Source organism: Triticum urartu, chromosome 6A (assembly GCF_056163025.1).
Source record: "Triticum urartu cultivar PI428250 chromosome 6A, HENAU_Tu73, whole genome shotgun sequence".
NCBI classification, from domain to species: domain Eukaryota; kingdom Viridiplantae; phylum Streptophyta; class Magnoliopsida; order Poales; family Poaceae; genus Triticum; species Triticum urartu.
In genome coordinates, this window is record NC_141878.1 from 186,411,486 (window position 1) to 186,435,266 (window position 23,781).

Consider the following 23,781-nt stretch of genomic DNA (forward strand, 5'->3'; position numbering starts at 1 on the left):
GAATGCCGTTTTGACGTCCATTTGCCATATTTCATAATCGTAGAATGCGGCAATTGCTAACATGATTCGGACGGACTTTAGCTTCGCAACCGGTGAGAAAGTCTCATCGTAGTCAACCCCTTGAACTTGTCGATAACCCTTAGCGACAAGCCGAGCTTTATAGATGGTCACATTACCATCCGCGTATGTCTTCTTCTTAAAGGTCCATTTATTTTCTATGGCTCGCCGTTCAACGGGCAAGTCAGTCAAAGTCCATACTTCGTTTTCATACATGGATCCTATCTCGGATTTCATGGCTTCTAGCCATTTGTCGGAATCCGGTCCCGCCATCGCTTCTTCATAGTTCGAAGGTTCACCGTTGTCTAACAACATGATTTCCAAGACAGGGTTGCCGTACCACTCTGGTGCGGAACGTGTTCTTGTGGACCTTCGAATTTCAGTAGGAGCTTGATCAGAAGTATCTTGATCATCATGAACAACTTCCTCTCTAGTCGGTGCAGGCACCTCAGGAACATTTTCTTGAGTTGCGCCATTTACCGGTTCAAGAGGCAATACTTCATCAAGTTCTACTTTCCTCCCACTTACTTCTTTCGAGAGAAACTCTTTCTCTAGAAAGGATCCATTCCTGGCAATAAAGATCTTGCCTTCGGATCTGAGGTAGAAGGTATACCCAACAGTTTCTTTAGGGTATCCTATGAAGACGCATTTTTCCGACTTGGGTTCGAGCTTTTCAGGTTGAAGTTTCTTGACATAAGCATCGCATCCCCAAACTTTTAGAAACGACAGCTTAGGTTTCTTCCCAAACCATAATTCATGTGGTGTCGTCTCAATGGATTTCGACGGAGCCCTATTTAAAGTGAATGCGGCAGTCTCTAAAGCATAGCCCCAAAAAGATAGCGGTAAATCGGTAAGAGACATCATAGATCGTACCATATCTAATAGAGTGCGATTACGACGTTCGGACACACCATTACGTTGAGGTGTTCCAGGCGGCGTGAGTTGTGAAACTATTCCACATTTTCTTAAGTGTGTGCCAAATTCGTGACTCAAGTATTCTCCTCCACGATCTGATCGTAGAAACTTGATTTTCCTGTCACGTTGATTCTCAACCTCACTCTGAAATTCCTTGAACTTTTCAAAGGTTTCAGACTTGTGTTTCATTAAGTAGACATACCCATATCTACTCAAGTCATCAGTGAGGGTGAGAACATAACGATAGCCACCGCGAGCCTCAACACTCATTGGGCCGCACACATCAGTATGTATGATTTCCAATAAGTTGGTTGCTCGCTCCATTGTTCCTGAGAACGGAGTCTTGGTCATTTTTCCCATGAGGCATGGTTCGCACGTGTCAAATGATTCATAATCAAGAGACTCTAAAAGTCCATCTGCATGGAGCTTCTTCATGCGTTTGACACCTATGTGATCAAGGCGGCAGTGCCACAAGTATGTGGGACTATCATTATCAACCTTACATCTTTTGGTACTCACACTATGAATATGTGTAGTAATACGCTCGAGATTCATTAAGAATAAACCATTGACTATCAGAACATGACCATAAAACATATCTCTCATATAAATAGAACAACCATTATTCTCGGATTTAAATGAGTAGCCATCTCGTATTAAACGAGATCCTGATACAATGTTCATGCTCAAACATGGCACTAAATAACAATTATTGAGGTTTATAACTAATCCCGTAGGTAAATGTAGAGGTAGCGTGCCGACGGCGATCACATCGACCTTGGAACCATTCCCGACGCGCATCGTCACCTCGTCCTTCACCAGTCTCCGTTTATTCCGCAGCTCCTGCTGTGAGTTACAAATATGAGCAACGGCACCGGTATAAAATACCCAGGAGTTACTGCGAGCACTGGTAAGGTACACATCAATTACATGTATATCAAATATACCTTTGGTGTTGCCGGCCTTCTTGTCCGCTAAGTATTTGGGGCAGTTCCGCTTCCAGTGACCCTTCCCTTTGCAATAAAAGCACTCTGTCTCAGGCTTGGGTCCATTCTTTGACTTCTTCACGACAGCTTGCTTGCCGGGCGCAGCAACTTCCTTGCTGTCCTTCTTGAAGTTCTTTTTACCCTTGCCCTTCTTGAACTTAGTGGTTTTATTCATCATCAGCACTTGATGTTCCTTCTTGACTTCTACCTCTGCTGATTTCAGCATAGCAAATACTTCAGGAATGGTCTTTACCATCCCCTGCATATTGAAGTTCATCACAAAGCTCTTGTAGCTTGGTGGAAGCGACTGGAGGATTCTTTCAATGACCGCGTCATCAGGGAGATTAACTCCCAGCTGAGTCAAGCGGTTATGTAACCCAGACATAGTGAGTATGTGCTCACTGACAGAACTATTTTCCTCCATCTTACAGCTGAAGAATTTGTCGGAGACTTCATATCTCTCGATCCGGGCATGAGCTTGAAAAACCATTTTCAGCTCTTCGAACATCTCATATGCTCCATGTCTCTCAAAACGCTTTTGGAGCCCCGGCTCTAAGCTGTAAAGCATGCCGCACTGAACGAGGGAGTAGTCATCAGTATGTGTTTGCCAAGCGTTCATAGCGTCTTGGTTCTGTGGGACGGGTGGATCACCTAGCGGTGCTTGTAGGACATAATCTTTCTTGGCAGCTATGAGGATGATCCTCAGGTTCCGGACCCAGTCCGTATAGTTGCTGCCATCGTCTTTCAGCTTGATTTTCTCTAGGAACGCGTTGAAATTGAATACAACGTTGGCCATTTGATCTACAAGACATATTGTAAAGATTTTAGACTAAGTTCATGATAATTAAGTTCATCTAATCAAATTATTAATGAACTCCCACTCAGATTAGACATCCCTCTAGTCATCTAAGTGTTACACGATCCGAGTCGACTAGGCCGTGTCCGATTAACACGTTAGACGGACTAGTCATCGCCGGTGAACATCTTCATGTTGATCGTATCTTCCATACGACTCGTGTTCGACCTTTCGGTCTCTGTGTTCCGAGGCCATGTCTGTACATGCTAGGCTCGTCAAGTTAACCCTAAGTGTTTTTGCATGTGTAAAACTGTCTTACACCCGTTGTATGTGAACGTAAGGATCTATCACACCCGATTAACACGTGGTGCTTCGAAACGACGAACTGTAGCAACGGTGCACAGTTAGGGGAGAACACTTCTTGAAATTGTTGTAAGGGATCATCTTATTTACTACCGTCGTTCTAAGCAAACAAGATGCAAAACATGATAAACATCACATGCAATCAAATAATAATAGTGACATGATATGGCCAATATCACATAGCTCCTTTGATCTCCATCTTGGGGCTCCATGATCATCCTGTCGCCGTCATACTCATCGACATGTAAGTTGTGATTCCTTGTACAATAGCATGAACATCTCATACATCACATATAGATCATTCATCATTCATCACAACTTTGGCCATATCATATCACAAAGCACTTGCTGCAAAAACAAGTTAGACGTCCTCTAATTGTTGTTGCAGGTTTTACGTGGCTGAAGTAGGGTTCTAACAAGAACGTTTTCTTACCTATGTGAAAGCCACAACGTGATTTGCCAACTTCTATTTACCCTTCATAAGGACCCTGTTCATCGAATCTGCTCCAACTAAAGTAGGCGAAACAGACACCCGCCAGCCACCTTATGCAACTTGTGCATGTTAGTCGGTGGAACCGGTCTCACGTAGCATACGTGTAAGGTTGGTCCGGGCCGCTTCATCCCACAATACCGTTGAACCAAGATAAGACTAGTAGCGGCAAGAAAGTTGACAACATCTACGCCCACAACAAATTGTGTTCTACTCGCGCAAGAGAACTACGCATAAACCTGGCTCTGATACCACTGTTGGGGAACGTTGCAGAAAACAAAAATTTTCCTACTCGTTTCACCAAGATCCATCTAGGAGTTCATCTAGCAACGAGTGATTAGATGCATCTACATACCTTTGTAGATCGTGAGCGGAAGCGTTCAAAGAAAGGGGTTGATGTAGTCGAACACGACGTGATCCAAATCACCGATGACCAAGCGCCGAACGGATGGCACCTCCGCGTTCAACACACGTACGAAACGGATGACGTCTCCTCCTTTCTTGATCCAGCAAGGGGGAAGGAGAGGTTGATGAAGATCCAGCAGCACGACGGCGTGGTGGTGGATGCAGGGCGTCATAGTAGCAGGGCTTCGCCATGTACTACGAGGGAGAGATGTAACAGGGGAGAGGGAAGCACCAAAGGCTGAGGTATGAAGTCCTCCCTCTCCTCAACTATATATAGGAGGGCCAAGGGGGGGGTGCGCCAGCCTAGGAGATCCAATCTCCTAGGTGCGGCAGCCAAGGGGAGGTTTCCCTTCCCCCCAAGGCACCTAGAGGTGCCTTCCACCATTGGGACTCTTCCCTTTTGTGGAAACCTAGGCGCATGGGCTTTTGGGGCTGGTGCCCTTGGCCCATGAAGGCCAAGGCGCACCCCCTACAGCCCATGTGCCCCCCCCGGGACAGGTGGCCCCACCCGGTGGGCCCCCGGGACCCTTCCGGTGGTCCCGGTACAATACCGATGACCCCGAAACTTGTCCCGATGGCCGAAACTGCACTTCCTATATATAATGCTTTACCTCCGGACCATTCTGGAACTCCTCGTTACGTCCGGGATCTCATCCGGGACTCCAAACAACATTCGGGTTACTGCATATACATATCTTCACAACCCTAGCGTCATCGAACCTTAAGTGTGTAGACCCTACGGGTTCGGGAGACATGCAGACATGACCGGGACGACTCTCCGGTCAATAACCAACAGCGGGATCTGGATACCCATGTTGGCTCCCACATGCTCCACGATGATCTCATCGGATGAACCACGATGTCGAGGATTAAACAACCCCGTATACAATTCCCTTTGTCAATCGGTATGTTACTTGCCCGAGACTCGATCGTCGGTATCCCAATACCTTGTTCAGTCTCGTTACCGGCAAGTCACTTTACTCGTACTGTAATGCATGATCCCGTGATCAACCACTTGGTCACCTTGAGCTCATAATGATGATGCATTACCGAGTGGGCCCAGTGATACCTCTCCGTTATATGGAGTGACAAATCCCAGTCTCGATCCGTGTCAACCCAACAGACACTTTCAGAAATACCTGTAGTGCACCTTTATAGTCACCCAGTTACGTTGTGACGTTTGATACACCCAAAGCACTCTTACGGTATCCGGGAGTTACATGATCTCATGGTCAAAGGAAAAGATACTTGACATTGGAAAAGCTCTAGCAAACGAACTACACGATCTTGTGCTATGCTTAGGATTAGGTCTTGTCCATCACATCATTCTCCTAATGATGTGATCCCGTTATCAATGACATCCAATGTCCATAGCCAGGAAACCATGACTATCTGTTGATCAACAAGCTAGTCAACTAGAGGCTTACTAGGGACATATTATGGTCTATGTATTCACACGTGTATTACGATTTCCGGATAATACAGTTATAGCATCAATAAAGACAATTATCATGAACAAAGAAATATAATAATAATACTTTTATTATTGCCTCTAGGGCATATTTCCAACAATGTCATCGCGTGACATTTCCCCGAAGGGACAGACATAGGAACGAAGTGAATCACATGCCGGCCAGTCAAGTGTTCCGGAGCAGTAGTGCTGGGCTAGCAGGACTCCGGTGAACCGGGCTGTAGCGGACTACTATGGCTCATGGAAGCACAAGACTACATTTCCCCATAAGAGAGGCTACCAAGGATAAACAACTAGGTTGTTGGATCCCACACATACCAAGCATTTCAATCATACACACAATATGCTCGATGTGTGTAAATACAACATGGCATCACAACATAACTCTATGACTCAAGTATTTATTCATTAGGCTCCGAAGAGCCAAGTATTACAAACATGGGTCTCATGACCCAACATTCAGAGCATACAAGTCAAAGCACATGCGGAAGCTTAACTTGTTTGAGTATAGACAAAAAAATGAAGAAGGCTGAGGAGCCTGACTATCTACAAGACCCTCCCAAGGTACAAGATCGTAGCTGAGGTAACAAGCTAAACGTCGAAGTCCAAGCGAAACTACTAGTGAGACTAGCATCTCTGTGCAAAACATAAATTAAGCAAACGTGAGTACAAATGTACCCAGCAAGTCTTACATCAGAACTAGCTACATATGCATCATTATCAACAAAGGGATGGTGGGGTTTAACTGCAGCAAGCCAGCTTTGACTCAGTGGCTAACCTGAACTATGACTGCAAGTAACTCTTTTGAGGTGGCGCACACGAGTCCACAAATTCACCACAACAATACACCACTATGGATCCACTCCCGTCTTCCTACGAGAACGCCATCCATAGCACTTAGCTTATCTTGCGCATTTTAGAGCATCCACTTTCACTTGTCTATGAACTATGCAAGGGGTCAAAGTTTCCATATCCGAGGAATCCGGCTATTCGAATACATAATGATAACCCTGCAAGGCTGTACTTCTTCACACATGCTCTCGCCACTTACCACCATGTAAACATCGTGTATCTCGGCAAGCTTCAGCGGAAGCCCGGCGAGGGAGTTGGCCACGACCGGACTAACCAACAAGTCTCTAGTCCAGGTTTATCGCCTATTCGGGTTCCATCTGCAAGGAGATCCGGCCGGGGTGTCGCTCACGGCCCCAAACGATGTGAGCAGGGTTCCCAAGCCCACCATCCGGGTGCCACTTGGTACACCGTGCCATTGTGCCTAGTCTGTCCCAAGCCCACCTGTACCGGGTGCCACTTGGTAGACTACTAACACTACCTACAAACACCAGAAACTAGTTACAACTCCTGGACAGAGATCAGGTTGATTAATAAGTCGAGAGGGGCACTGAAGCATTCCAATGTGTGGTAGTAACTGTTCATGGATCACCAAACACAGAAGTCGGTTCCTGAGGACGACTGCAATGAGACAACCCACCATGTACTCCTGCATGGTCTCTCACCGCTACCTTTACCAAATCATGTTCACACACTTAGCTTACACACAGTAGGACATGTTCAACACCATTCCAATTCATCCCCGATGAATCAGACCTGACTCAACTCTAAGCAGTAGCAGGCATGACAAACAAGCATGAATGAGTAGGCACATCAGGGCTCAAACAACTCCTACTCATGCTAGTGGGTTTCATCTATTTACTGTGGCAATGACAGGTCATGCAGAGGAAAAGTGGTTCAGCTTCCACAGCATGTAACAGTTGAAACGTTGTTGTCCTAATGCAGTAAAAGAGAGCAGGAGCGAGAGAGTGGGATTGTATCGGAATGAACAAGGGGGTTTTGCTTGCGTGGCACTGCTGAAGATAGTAATAGCTCTTCATCGGTGTCATCGAACTCACCGTCGGAACATACATCTACCGAGGGGGAACAACCACCGGCAACAGAGAAAGAAACACAATCAATGCAATGCACAATATGATGCAGGATCATGACATGGTAAAATGAGTGTGTTGGGCTAATGTAACTACAACCAGATGGGTTTGACCTATTTTGAACCAAAGATTCAAAGTTCAACCTCATTTGTGATCTTAAATAGTGCATTATCATGTTTTGCACTAAACAGCAAGTTAACTTGTTTAAACATGCATGAAAACAGTACAGATGGATAGATTGGATTTTTCTGATAATTTTTCATATATAATTTGTTTGATTTGGAGTCACGGTTGAATTATTATGAATTTTTGATGTTTTGCATATTTTCTGCAATTTTCTGTATTATTTTAAATCCAGAAAATCAATACTGCGTCAGCATGACACCATGCTGACGTAATCAGGTCAATGGCGCCAGCCCAGGTCAAACCTGACCTGTGGGTTCCACTGGTCAGTGACCCGGCGTCAGTTGTGTCGCTAACAGGTGGGCCCGGTCAACTGCCACGTCAGCCAGTCAACCATGACGCGTGGGTCCGCTGGTTTTGTTAACTAATCTAAATTAAAACTAAATAGCGGTTTAATTAGGCAGCAGGGCCCACTACTCACTGGCTCTAGGGGTGATTAGTGGGGTGATTAGCTCCTAACTAAGTGGCCACGTCGGCCCGACGGAGTTTGGCCGGCGGAGACCATGGGACACGGCGGAGGCACGCCGGAGTTGCTCGGGCTCGCACTACAGGCGACGGTTTGCGGCGGGGTTTGGCTCTACGGTGAGCTGGCGTTCACGCGCATCTACAAGGGCAGGCGGGAGGGGCTGGGACGGCCCAAGCTTGCCGGAATCAAGCTCGCAGCGGCGGACGGATTTCGGGTTTGCGCGTGGTTGCGGCTACGATGCAGGGCAGGCCTAACTGGCGGGTGATTCGAGCTCCTGGAGACTCACTGAGTGCGTTGACATGCTTGGAGGCGAGCTTGCGCGGCCGTAGCCGCGGTGGCGGCATGGCCGGCGGCGAGGAGCTATCGGCTCCGGTGAAACTAGGGCTACGCGGCGCAAAAGAGGCGGGGAAGAGAGGGATTCGGGGCGGGAGCTCACATGGATTCCAATGAAGGCCTCAGCAGGCTCGGGGAGGCACCATGGACGACGGATGGGCGCCGGCGATCTCGGTTGGCCGAGGTAGAAGACGACCGCGGTGACGATGTTCGGGGGCATCCGGTGCCACGTGGCTCGGCGGAGAGGACGAGGGTGACGAGGCGGGGCCTCTGGACTGCTCGAGGGGACGAGGGAGAGGCGACGGCCGCGGTGGTGCTCGGCGGCGCGCTGCGGTGTGCTCGGGCACGAAAGAGAGGGATCCAGGGAAGGGGGTGAGAGCGAGGGAGAGTGAGAGAGAGAGAGAGAGGAAGGGAGGTGCGTGGCGCCATCTGGGTCGTCCAGGGCGTCGGGAGAAGCAGGAGGTGGCCAGGGCGTGTGCTTGCGCGCGGTGGCCACACACTCTCGTCCTTCTGGCTGGAGGAGGATGATGACTAGCGGATGGCTGCGTGGGCTAGGCCGCTAGCTGGGCCAGGTAAGTGTGCTGCCAGGTACAGTGCCCTCTCTCTCCGATTTTCTATTTAGTTTCTGTTTTCTATTTTCTGTAATTGTTTTTGCTTTAATAAAAATGCTAGAGCATTTTCATAAATCCTGAAAATATTTGTGGGCTCTGTTTGGAATATTTCCAATAGCCCTCATTTACTTTCAAGATCATTTGGACATTTAAAATTATTTATAGTATTTAAATGCCCAAATGAAAATAAAGTATGATTTAATTCAGAGCCCAAATATGTCATGGAAAAATGTGCATCACCTCTGGTTATTGTTTATAGCATTTTCCATAAATGATGAACATTTTTGAAAGCCATTTGGATTTACTGAAAATAATTTAGGTGAACCTAGTGAATTCCTTTGATGCTAGGGGTTTAGGCAATCCCCATTTCAATTTTTTGAGAAATTTAAACATGATGCACACATGAAGGGTTAGCCTAGTGCATAACAGAACTAGGGATGTGACAACTCGCCCCTACTAAACAAGAATCTCGTCCCGAGATTCAAGTCGTGAGGTAAAAAGATAGAGTGACACAAGCTAACACAATCTTCATGATCCAGATGTCCTTCTCGAGGATGTTGATTCATTGCTTCGTATTGACCTTGACGTCTTTGCTTTGAGAACTTCATCGATATCCAACATGACAATGAGAAGAAAGGGAGAATTTTAGAAGAATCGATCTTCTTGAGGTTCGAGCAACTTAGGATCATCTTAATGATCACAAGATCAACTCACGGGATGAGACGTAGAAACATCTCTGGAGCTGAGAGGCAAAACATGCATCAGGAGGGACGGAAGAAACAATTTGACGAGGGTTTCAAAGTAGCAAGGAAACAATTACCAGGATCCCATCACGGGGCACCTTGGGAGAGGTGACTAGTAAAATTATTCCCTTAAGTGGCAAAAAGAATTACTTTTGATTCAGAGATCATTGAAACTCTTCATACCAGCCTAAGGTAATTCACAAATGATCATTTGACGGAGTTCAAGGGAACAACATATTCGGGCTAGAATGAATGATGTGGGCTACCTTGTTAAAGACAACGCAATGGATGATTTCTGCTTATCATCGGAGACAGATGGGACCCATGGTAAGTCCACCTTGAAGATAATCCTGAGTAGTAATTACCGAGTGGCAACCCATGGTAGGATTAGCACAATGGGGTGCAAGCTGGGCACAAGATGCAAATGGTGGGAATGTTCCAACCATCATATCTGCCTGAGATTCAGATCTGGTTGGTAACAGAATATTTCAAACAACATGTCTGAAAAGGAAAGGTTGCAACATAAGTCGACGAGATAACATTTCGAGACTCCCAGGAGATGAACTACGATAGCAAGCTCCAAAACATGAGTTGGTTCTGCTACACACATGTGAACATGTTGTCCAAGACAAGCATGACCACAGAGTAGTCTTGCAATAAAACACTACCAAAGTTCAGGTGAGGAACCATCATCGCGGATAACGAAGTTCTTGCATAAGTCATATGATTAGCTCTTATGAAGGAACTTCTTCTCCTTGAACAAATCAGTTAGTGGTTTGGTGTGCAAGGGAATACAAATGGAGTGGAGGTAATTAATCTACCAAACCATAGAATACTTCGCACTTATGCATGACTGATTTGGGATGATTCCATAGGAAGCAACATTGATTTTCTTGAATTCACGGTGGCAGCTTACATCAAATGCACGTGAATCAAAGGAGGTCACTTCTTTCATCCAAACATATACTTCATGAACGGGGCATGAAGAAAATGCTTACACAAGTTTCCAACACTAGCTAAATGTTTAACACGAATTATGGGGGAGACAAGATGCTACAGATGGGCTCAATAGCAACTCATCAGAATTTCCATATCACTGGACTTCCACCATCATGTGAACATGGTGATAGCATTGGTCAGACCAAAAGATGTCATGGTGTATGCTCGAGGGGTCAACCACGAGTAGACAACATTACGAATATCGTTGGTTCTGATTTGATTTGATGATAGCCCACACTCAAATCAAGGATTGGATAAGATAATAGCACCGACAACTGATCACGAGGATCAATCGAGGAAGATATCATCTTGCTTCAACAACTATCAAAACACAAGGATATCCCTTTGGGATGAACTTAGTCGGACAAGCTATCATATTCCAACTCTCCAAGTTGTCATTTAGCTTAACCAACTATTTCAGGGTATCCAACACAAATTCTTGGAGAAATAGCGGTTTATAGAAAAATCAACTTGATCACGAAGTCAACGTAGCGGTCAGGTGATAACCAGGTAATACTTCCGAGAAGATATTCGGAAAATCGCGAACCACCGATATGTTACTAAGCTCAAGATCAATCTTTCTTTTCAGGGCAAGACGATATGATCAAGGGAGCGAGGGATTGACACAATCCTAACTCATTAATCGAAGAGTGGACCAGGAAATATGGACTAGGTAGCAAGATCAATCTTAGAATGGTAGTTCAATAACCAACACGCTAAGAATGAGAATATTGTCCATTAACTACCAAGCAACGAGGTTTCTAGTAGTATTAATTTCACACATCACAATTCACTTGTCGGCATTCCAGTTACAACAACACGGGACCAAGGAATGAATAATGATGGCGAGAAGTATCACTCCGTCAAGAATTCATAAGAGGTGGTACAATTCTCATGACATTCTTGACATAAAGATGGTAACACTTCAAGGTAGAACAGAGCAAAAGCTGAATTGGCATTTTGATCCACGGAATACAACTACTTTGACCCAATCCTCGAAGTGGACAAGGTACTGGAGTTTGTTTCTGCTAGCCATTTCAGAATAGAATGGCTTGACAGTCCATAAGAATATGTGGTAGTGGTGAGCATGAATGCATGACATGCTCTTGACTATCAAATGATAGACGGAGATCAAGATAACAACTAAAGAGGGACAACTCAACGGAACATATATCTTTCTGAGTTGTGGATGCATAGAGTAGTATGTTATTTCTTCCGGATAACCCATGCAGAAAGGTTGAACTGGCAGAGTCACAATATAGAATGGAGAACTCATCAAAAGCACTCTGGTTGTGATCTTTTGGTTCAAAAGAACTTCTGCCATAAGTAGTTCATGGTATTTGGAAGAAGGAAATACCACAGACCTCGAGGACTATCGCAAAGGTTACTAATATCCTAAAGGTACGAGCAACACTATCAACACGAGGTAAGTAGCGTGAATCTTGGGTCGAGAACCCAAGAGAATAATACCTACTACTAAATGGCATCACGGGATGCTTTCGAGAATGGTGGCCAGAATCATCACACCGGGAACGCAAAACATGGCTAGATTACTAGGTGACTCCCTAAAACACCTAGGATCATAATAGTAGCTCCAACATATATGTCGCGGCAACAGAGTACCTCAACTCGCCGATTAGTGTGATTAACCTGGCCTAAAGGAACATCGAGAACAGAAAGAAGGGATTTGCAAATGCATCAGATTATTTAGAAACCTAGGATGAATCGGACAACATAACGGCTGTAAATGCTCAAGAAGATTTGAGACATCCTGCAAAATGGTGGCATAACCACTTAGCATCGCAATATCAAGGTTCCGAGATCAACGGTCAACACACAGAAGTAGTAGAAACTGAACTAGAGCTTGAAACTATCAATCATATAAGTCTATGGATTAGTAACACGTCATCCTGATAGATAGATGAGAAGGCCTAGTTCTTAATCCCCGTAGAAAAGAAGAGGATGACTCAGATCAGAGGGCAAGAGGTATAAGGAGTAAAAAGAGCCTTACGTTCCCTTCCACAATCAATTCCCCTACATAACTAAAGCATTTCTAGACACGACTTCGACTAGCTTGGCTTGGTAATCCTACATGCAGTCAGGCTCTGATACCAAAGCTGTTAGGACCCCGATTCTAAGTCACACCGATCTAGCCTGTAACACCTCATATCACTTTGCGGCCTCACGCATGGTATTCCCACGGGTGTCACCTTACCATGGCCCGGGACCGTTTGCGCCTTTTGGCTCACGTATATGATAGTGTCGCTAGCATCCATATGACAGAGAACCTGGGCCGACATGACTAGTCGTGAACCCAAAGTGGCACTAATTTATGGGGACAGGCATACATGAATCAACATCGAGCATGTCGGTCAGCAGCGTGCGAATCCAGGCTGTAGCACTGGGCTAACAGGACTCCGGGAACCCGGGCTGTAGCAGGCTAGGCAGGACTGCGGATGTCACCGCGTGACGTTTCCCCGAAGGGACAGACACATGAATGAAGTGAATCACATGCCGGCCAGTCAAGTGTTCCGGAGCAGTAGTGCTGGGCTAGCAGGACTCCGGTGAACCGGGCTGTAGCGGACTACTATGGCTCATGGAAGCACAAGACTACATTTCCCCATAAGAGAGGCTACCAAGGATAAACAACTAGGTTGTCGGATCCCACACATACCAAGCATTTCAATCATAGACACAATATGCTCGATATGTGTAAATACAACATGGCATCACAACATAACTCTACGACTCAAGTATTTATTCATTAGGCTCCGAAGAGCTAAGTATTACAAACATGGGTCTCATGACCCAACATTCAGAGCATACAAGTCAAAGCACATGCGGAATCTTAACTTGCCTGAGTACAGACAACAAAAAAATGAAGAAGGCTGAGGAGCCTGACTATCTACAAGACCCTCCCAAGGTACAAGATCATAGCTGAGGTAACAAGCTAAACGTCGAAGTCCAAGCGAAACTACTAGTGAGACTGGCATCTCTCTGCAAAACATAAATTAAGCAAACGTGAGTACAAATGTACCCAGCAAAACTTACATCAGAACTAGCTACATATGCAACATTATCAACAAAGGGATGGTGGGGTTTAACTGCAGCAAGCCAGCTTTGACTCAGTGGCTAACCTGAACTATGACTGCAAGTAACTCTTTTGAGGTGGCGCACACGAGTCCACAAATTCACCATAACAATACACCACTATGGATCCGCTCCCGTCTTCCTACGAGAACGCCATCCATAGCACTCACGCTTATCTTGTGCATTTTAGAGTATCCACTTTCACTTGTCTATGAAATATGCAAGGGGTCCAAGTTTCCATATCCGAGGAATCCGGCTATTCGAATAGATAATGATAACCCTGCAGGGGTGTACTTCTTCACACACGCTCTCGCCACTTACCACCATGTACACATCGTGTATCTCATCAACCTTCAAGTGGAAGCCTGGCGAGGGAGTCGGCCACGACCTGACTAACCAACAAGTCTCTAGTCCCGGTTTATCGCCTATTCGGGTTCCATCTGCAAGGAGATCCGGCCGAGGTGTCGCTCACGGCCCCAAACGATGTGAGCAGGGTTCCCAAGCCCACCATCCAGGTGCCACTTGGTACACCGTGCCACTGTGCCTAGTCTGTCCCAAGCCCACATGTACCGGGTGCCACTTGGTAGACTACTAACACTACCTACAAACACCAGAAACTAGTTGCAACTCCTGGACAGGGATCAGGTTGATTAATAAGTCGAGAGGGGCACTTAAGCATTCCAATGTGTGGTAGTAACTGTTCATGGATCACCAAACACAGAACTCAGTTCCTGAGGACGGCTGCAATGAGACAACCCACCATGTACTCCTACATGGCCTCTCACCGCTACCTTTACCAAATCGTGTTCACACACTTAGCTCACACACAGTAGGACATGTTCAACACCATTCCAGTTCATCCCCAATGAATCAGACCTGACTCAACTCTGAGCAGTAGCAGGCATGACAAACAAGCATGAATGAGTAGGCACATCAGGGCTCAAACAACTCCTACTCATGCTAGTGGGTTTCATCTATTTACTGTGGCAATGACAGGTCATGCAGAGGAAAAGGGGTTCAGCTACCGCAGCATGTAACAGTTTAAACATTGTCGTCCTAATGCAGTAAAAGAGAGCAGGAGCGAGAGAGTGGGATTGTATCAGAATGAACAAGGGGGTTTTGCTTGCCTGGCACTGCTGAAGATAGTAATAGCTCTTCATCGGTGTCATCGAACTCATCGTCGGAACATACATCTACCGAGGGGGAACAACCACCGGCAATAGAGAAAGAAACACAATCAATGCAATGCACAATATGATGCATGATCATGACATGGTAAAATGAGTGTGTTGGGCTAATGTAACTACAACCAGATGGGTTTGAGCTATTTTGAACCAAAGATTCAAAGTTCAAACTCATTTGTGATCTTAAATAGTGCTTTATAATGTTTTCAACTAAACAGCAAGTTAACTTGTTTAAACATGCATGAAAACGGTACAGATGGATAGATTGGATTTTTCTGATAATTTTTCATATATAATTTGTTTGATTTGGAGTTGCGGTTGAATTATTATGAATTTGTGAAGTTTTGGATATTTTCTGCAATTTTCTGAATTATTTTAAATCCAGAAAATCAATACTGCGTCAGCATGGCACCATGCTGACGTCATCAGGAAAATGGCACCAGCCCAGGTCAAACCTGACCTATGGGTTGCACTGGTTAGTGACCCGGCGTCATTTGTGTCGCTGACAGGTGGGCCCGGTCAACTGCCACGTCAGCCAGTCAACCATGACGCGTCGGTCTACTGGTTTTGTTAACTAATCTAAATTAAAACTAAACCGCGGTTTAATTAGGCAGCAGGGCCCACTACTCAGTGGCTCTAGGGATGATTAGTGGGGTGATTAGCTCCTAACTAAGTGGCCACATCGGCCCGCCGAAGTTTGGCCGGTGGCGACCATGGGACACGGCGGAGGGACACCGGAGTTGCTCGGGCTCGCACTACAGGTGGCGGTTTGCGGCGGGGTTTGGCTCTATGGTGAGCTGGCGTTCACGCGCATCTACTAGGGCAGGCGGGAGGGGCTGGGACGGCCCAAGCTTGCCGGAATCAAGCTCGTGACGGTGGACGGATTTTGGGTTTGCATGGGGTTCCGGCTACGGTGCAGGGCAGGCCTAACTGGCGGGTGATTCGAGCTCCTGGAGACTCCCTGAGTGCGTTGACGTGCTTGGAGGCGAGCTTGCACGCCCGTAGCCGCAGTGGTGGCATGGCCGACGGCGAGGAGCTATCGGCTCCGGTGAAACTAGGGCTACGCGGCGCAAAAGAGGCGGGGAAGAGAGGGGCTCGGGGCGGGAGCTCACATGGATTCCAATGGAGGCTTCAGCAGGCTCGGGGAGGCACCATGGACGACGGATGGGCTCCGGCGATCTCGGTTGGCCGAGGTAGAAGACGACCGCGGTGATGACGTTCGGGGGCGTCCGGTGCCATGTGGCTCGGCAGAGAGGACGAGGGCGATGAGGCGGGGCCTCTGGACTGCTCGAGGGTACAAGGGAGAGGCGACGGCCGCGGTGGTGCTCGGCGGCGCGCTGCGGTGCGCTCGGGCACGAAAGAGAGGGATCCAGGGAACGGGGTCAGAGCGAGGGAGAGTGAGAGAGAGAGGCAGGGAGGTGTGTGGCGCCATGTGGGGTTGTCCAGGGCGTCGGCAAAAGCGGGAGGTGGCCGGGGCATGTGCTTGCGCACGGTGGCCACGCACTCTCGTCCTTCTGGCTGGAGGAGGACGATGACTGGCGGATGGCTGCGTGGACTGGGCCGTAGCTGGGCCAGGTAAGTGTGCTGCCAGGTACAGTGCCCTCTCTCTCTGATTTTCTATTTAGTTTCTGTTTTCTATTTTCTGTAATTGTTTTTGCTTTAATGAAAATGCTAGAGCATTTTCACAAATCCTGAAAATATTTGTGGGCTCTGTTAGGAATATTTCAAACAGCCCTCATTTACTTTCAAGATCATTTAGACATTTAAAATTATTTATAGTATTTAAATGCCCAAATGCAAATAAAGTATTATTTAATTCAGAGCCAAAATATGTCATGGAAAATGTGCATCACCTCTGGTTACTGTTTATAGCATTTTCCATAAATTATGAACATTTTTGAAAGCCATTTGGATTTACTAAAAATAATTTAGGTGAACCTAGTGAATTCCTTTGATGCTAGGGGTTTAGGCAATCCCCATTTCAATTTTTTGATAAATTTAAACATGATGCACACATGAAGGGTTAGCCTAGTGCATACCAGAACTAGGGATGTGACATTAGAAGAGGTGACTCGTAGAATTATTCCCTTAAGTGGCAAAAAGAATCACTTTTGATACATAGATCATTTGAACTCTTCATACCAGGATAAGGCAATTTGCAAACGATCGTTTGACGGAGTTCGAGAGAACGACATACTCGGGCTAGAATGGATGATGTGGACGACCTTGTTGAAGACAACACAATGGATCATTTTGCTGATCATTGGAAATGGATGGGGCCCATGGCAAGCCCACTTCTGAAGATGATCTTGAATAACAATTTCCGAGAAGGAAAGCCCATGGTAAAATGGCACAATGGCTGGTGCAAGATGGGAACAAAATGCAAATGCTGGGAATGATTCTGGTAACTGGGGAAAAGCTCAGCAGTAGAGAGTGAATCTACTATTTGAATGCTTATAGTATAATAGAGGAAATTGAGACCACAAGAATCCCTAGGGAACAACTTCTAGATTAAGTTGCACAAAATCCTCATGGAGAAGATGGACAAATTGCTCATTCAAGATACTGCAATGATAGATCTTCCGGCTAAGTGTGTCGGCCAGAACATCAACCTTGTCAGGACCTACATCATATATCTTGGAAAAGTTCCAACCACCATATCTGCGTGAGATTAGATCTGGTTGGTAATGGAATATCTCAGACAGCTTGTCTGGCAAACAAAGTTTGCAACATAAACCTACGAGATGACATTGCGAGATTCTTGGGAAATGAACTATGATAGCAAGATCCAAAACATGAGCTGGTTCTGCTACATACATGTGAACACGATGTCCCAGACAAGCATGACCACATAGTAGTCTTACAACAAAACACTACCGATTTCTGGTTGGGAACCATCATCGAGGATAGGAAAGTCCTTACTTAAGTCATTATTAGCTCTTAAGAAGGAATTTCTTCTCCTTGAACAAATCAATCAGTGGCTTGATGTGCTAGGGATTCATATGGAATGGGGATGATTAGTCTATCAAACCACAAAATACTTCGCACATGCATGACTGACTTGGGATGATTCCAGAGGAGGCAAAAACAAGTTTTCTCGAATTCACGACGGCGAATTTCATGAATGCACGTGAATTAGAGGAAGTCACTTCTTTCATCCAAACATATGCTTCATGAACGGGACACGAAGAAAATGCTTACACAAATTTCCAACACTAACTTAATGGTCATCATGAATCATGGAGGAGATAGAAATGTTGCCGATGGGCTCAACAACAAGTCATCCAGATTTCCATGAAGATGGAATTCCACAACTATGTGAACAATGGTATAGCATTGGTCAGACCCAAAAGATATAATGATGTATGCTTGAGGAAATAACCATGAGTAGGACAACATTACGAATATCATTGGTTCTGAGTTGATTTGACAATAGCCCACACTCAAATCAAAGTTCGGACAAGACAATGGATCCAACAATTGATCACGAAGATCAGTCGATGAAGATATCATCTCTCTTCAACGCACATATACAAATAGATATCCCTTTGGAATGAACTAAGTCAGATAAAGCTTTTATCTTCCAACCCTCCAAGTTGTTGTTTAGCTTAACCAACTAGCTTAGGGATATCCAACATGGATTCTTGGATAAGGGGTGGTTTACAAGAAACTAACTTGATCACGAGCTCAACATAACAGTTAGGGAACAACCTGGTGATACTTCTAAGAGGATATTCGGAAAATCACGAACCACCGATATGCTACTAAGCTCGAGAACAATCTTGCTTTTGAGGCAAGTTGATGTGATCACCTAAGCAAGGGATTGACACGATCCTAACTCATTGATCAAAGAGTGCACCAACAAATATGGACTAGTAGCATGATCAATCTTAGAATGACAATTCAATAACCAACACGCTAAGAGTGAGATTGTTGTCCATTAACTACCAAGCAACACGGTTGCTAGGAGTATTGATTTCACACATCATACTTCACTTGTCGGCATTCCGATTGCGACAACACGGGACTGAGGAATGAATAATGATGGCAAGAAGTATCACTATGTCAAGAATTCATAAGAGGTGGTGCAATTCTCATGACAATCCTGACATAAAGAGAGCAACACTCCAAGGTAGAACAGAACAAAAGCTGGACCGGCATTTTTATCTGCGCGGTACGACTACTTGACTCAACCCTGGATATGGATGAGGTACTGGAGTTTGTTTCTCCTAGTCATTCTGAATTAGAACGGCTTGATGGGCCACAAGAATAATATGCATCGATGAACACGAATGCACAACTACATGACTATCGATTGATAGACTAGGGTCAGAATATAGCTGAGGAGGGTCAACTCAAGGAACATATAACTTTCTAAGTTGTGGATGCATAGATTAGTATGTTGAACCAAGTTCAATAGGTTTCTTCCAGATAATCCATGCAGAGAGGTAGGACTGGCAGAGTCACAATATATAATGTGGAACTCATCGAGGGTACTCTTGTTGTGATCTTTTGGTTCAAGAACTTCTGCCATAAGCAGTTCATAGCATTTGGAAGAAGGAAATACCACGGACCTTGAGGACTATCGCAAAGGTTACTAATATCCTTAAGGAACTAGCATACACTACCAACATGAATGAGTAGGGTGAATCTCGGGTTCAAAACCCAGGAATAGAATGCCTACTAACTAAATGGCATCACGGGATGCTTTCGAGAATAATGGCCAGAATCATCACACTTGGGATACAAAGCATGGCTAGATTACTAGGTGATCCTTTAAGACACCTAGGGTCATAGTAATAGCTCCAACATATATGTCGAGGCAACAGAGTACCTCAACTCACCGATTAGTGTGGTTAAACTGGCCCAAAGAAACATCGGGAACGGAAAAAGGGAGTTTCAAATGCATCAGACTATTTCGAAACCTAGGATGACTCGGACAACATAACGACTGTAAATGCTCAAAAAGATTTGAGACATCCTACAAAATGCTGGCATAACCACTCAACAATATCATATCAAGGTTCTGAGTCCAACTAACAACACACTTGAGTAGTAGAAACTGAACAGAGGCTCGAATCCATCAATCCTATGAGTCTACAGATTAGTAACACGTGATCCTCATAGAAAGATGAGAAGCCTAGTTCTTAATCCCCGTAGAAGAGAAGAGGATGACTCAGATCAGCGGGACATAAGGCAAAGGAGTAAAAAGAGCCTTACGTTCCCTTCCACAAACAATTCCCTTATATAACTAAAGCATTTCTAGACTCAACTTCGACCAGTTTGGCTTGGTAATCCTATGGGCAGTCAGGCTCTGATACCAAAGCTGTCAGGACCCCGATCCTAAGTCACACCAATCTAGCATGTAACACATCATATCACTTTGCGGCCTCACGCACGGTATTCCCATAGGTGCCACCTTAACTGGCCTAGGACCGTTTGCGCCTTTTGGCTCACGTATATGATAGTGTCGCTAGCATCCATATGACAGAGAACCCAGGCCGACATGACTAGTCATAAACCCAAGGTGGCACTAACTTACAGGGACAAGCATACATGACCTAGCAACGAACGTGTCGGTCATCAATGTATGAACCCAAGTCATAGCAAGCTACAAGGACTTAAAGGAACAACGTGTGACATTCCCCCGAAGGGACAGACATAGGAACGAAGAAGGACACATGCTAGCCAGCCTAAGTGTTCCGGAGCAGTAGCAAGCTACCATAGCTCAGTGGAAGAACTAGGAGACATTTCCCCATAAGAGAGGCTACCAAGAATAAACAACTAGGTTGTCAGATCCCACACATACCAAGCATTTCAATAACATACAAACAATATGCTCGATATGTGCAAATACAACATGGCATCACAACAAAACTCTATGACTCAAAGCACTAATTCATTAGGCTCTAAAGAGCCAGATATTACAAACATGGGTCTGATGACCCAGCATTCAAGTCATACAAGCAACAAGCACAGGCGGAAGCATAAACATGTCTGAGTGCAGACATCTGAAAAGAGATAAGGCTAGTAAGCCTATCTATCTACAAGACCCTCCAAAGGGTACAAGATCATAGCTGAGGTAACAAGCTAAACGTCAAAGTCCACGCGGAACTACTAGCGAGACTGAGGTCTCTCTTCAAAAACATAAATTAAGCAAACGTGAGTACAAATGTACCCAGCAAGACTTACATCAGAACTATCTACATATGCATCAGTATCAACAAAGGGATGGTGGGGTTTAACTGCAGCAAGCCAGCTTTGACTCAGTGGATATCCTGAACTACGACTGCAAGTAACTCTTTTGAGGTGGCGCACACGAGTCCACATGTTAACCATATCAATACACCACTAAGGATCTGCTCCCGTCTCCCTACGAGAACGCCATCTCCATAGCACTCACGCTTATCTTGCGCATTTTAGAGTATCCACTTTCAATTGTCTATGTACTATAACGGCAACCCAGAAGTCCTTTACCGCGGATACGGCTATTCGAATATATCATTTATGACCCTGCAGGGTTGTACTTCTTCACACATGTTTCCACCACTTAGCGTCTACACACGACATGTGCTTGGCAGAGTTCAAGGGAAAGCCGACGTGGGTGTAGACCATGACCTGACTAACCACACAAGTCCCTAGTCCAGGTTTATCACCTATTCAGGTTCCATCCACAGGGAGTCCGGCTGAGGTTTCCACTATGGCCCTGAACGATGTGTCCAGGGTTCCCGGGTCACCAAACGGGCGACTCGGTACACCGGGCCACGTGCCTACCGCATCACATCCCACCCCTCGGGTCAGTGCTGCGCATAGCCTCCAGCATACTACAAACACCAGAAACTACTGGCAACTCCTGGATAGAGGACAAGGGGGTTAATAAGTCGAGCGGGGTCATATTTCAGGGCCCAACGTGTGGTAGTAGCTGTTCATGGATCACAAACACAGAACTCAGTTCCTGAGGATGGTTTCAATGAGACAACCCACCATGTACTCCTACATGGCCTCTCACCGCTACCTTTACCAAATCATGTTCACACACTTAGCTCTCAACAGTAAGACATGTTCACCACATTCCAATTCAACCCCGATGAATCAGACCTGACTCAACTCTAAGCAGTAGAAGGCATGACAACAAGCATGAATTAGTACGAAGATCAGGGCTCAAACAACTCCTACTCATGCTAGTCGATTTCATCTATTTACTGTGGCAATGGCAGGTCATGCAGAGAAAAGGGGTTCAACTACCGTAGCATGTAACAGATGAATCGTTGTTGCCCTAATGCAGTAAAAGAGAGCAAGAGTGAGAGAGTGGGATTGTATCGCAATGAACTAGAGTTTTTGCTTGCCTGGCACTTCTGAAGATAGTATAGTTCTTCATCGGTGTCATCGATCTCATCGTCGGAACCGCGTCTACTAAGAGGGGACAAATACCGACAACAGAGAAGAAACACAATCAATGCAATGCAAAAATATGATGCAGGAATGTGACATGGCAATGTGCTATGATTTGAGCTAATGCAACTAGCAACGATTTAAATGGAGTTGGCTTGAACACAAGATTCAAATTCAAACTCCACATAAGGCATTTGAAATGCCATTAATTCAAATTGTCATATACAGTAGCTTTAGGTTGCTCAAACATGCATGAAAATGCCATAAACAGATTCTTTGAATTTTTCTGATAATTTTTCATATATAAATTATTTCATTCTAAGCTACGGTTGAATTTGTATGGTTTTTAGAAGTTTTAGGTATTTTCTGAAATTCATAAATCATTTCTGATTTATTAATTATTCAGAAGTCAACTATGACATCAACACTATGTCATCCATGCGTTAGTAGGTCAACTGAGCCGTCCAGGTCAAACCTGGCCAGTTGGTCCCACTGGTCAGTGTCACCATGCTGGCTTTGGTCACTGAATGAGGCCACGTCAGCGGGTCAACTAACGTGTGGGGTCCACTCTGGTTAGGTTAAAACTTAACAGGGGTTTACCCCGTGGTTAATTAGGGAGTGGGGCCTGTTTGTCAGTGGCACAGGGCGAGATTAACGCGGTAATTAGCCTCAAGCTAATGACGCCACATCATCTCAACGGAGTTGAACGCCGGCGAGGACATCCGACGACGGATGTTCATCGAGATCGAGCTACGGGCAACCATTTTCCTCGTCATTTGCTCCTACGGGTTCTTCGGGTTCGTGCGCATCCAAAGGAGCAAGCGAGAGGAGCTGGGGTGAGGTGTAGCATCGGCGGTGGCAAGCAAGGCAGCGACCGGAGTTCGGGAGCAGATGGGTTCGGGGCTATGATGTGCTAGGGGAGGAGCTGATGGGCTAGGTGGCATCCGCAGGCCACCAGAAGCACGCTGGTGCCACGGGTTCGAGCGGAGTGGCTCGGGTCATGGAAGCTAGGCGGCCATGACGGACGGTGGTGCTCGGGCACATGGGCGAGGGTGCTACGGCAAGGGAACGAGCAAAACGAAGGAGGGGAAACAGAGTGGAGCTCACAACAAGGTCTTCGGTGGTCTCATTCGGCTCGGGGGCGTCCTTGACGGCGCGAATCGATGATGAAAAGTTTCGATGCCCGAGGTTGAATACGAGGTTGGTGAGGTCATTGAAGGGCTTCTGGCGAAGCGTGGCTCGGTGGAGAGCTTCAGTGCGATGAGAAGGAGCTCGTGGTCATGGGGACGTGGCGAGGCACTGGCTCTGGGCGCGGTGGCAGTGAACGGCGGCGATGGCTGTGCTCGGCACGTGCGAG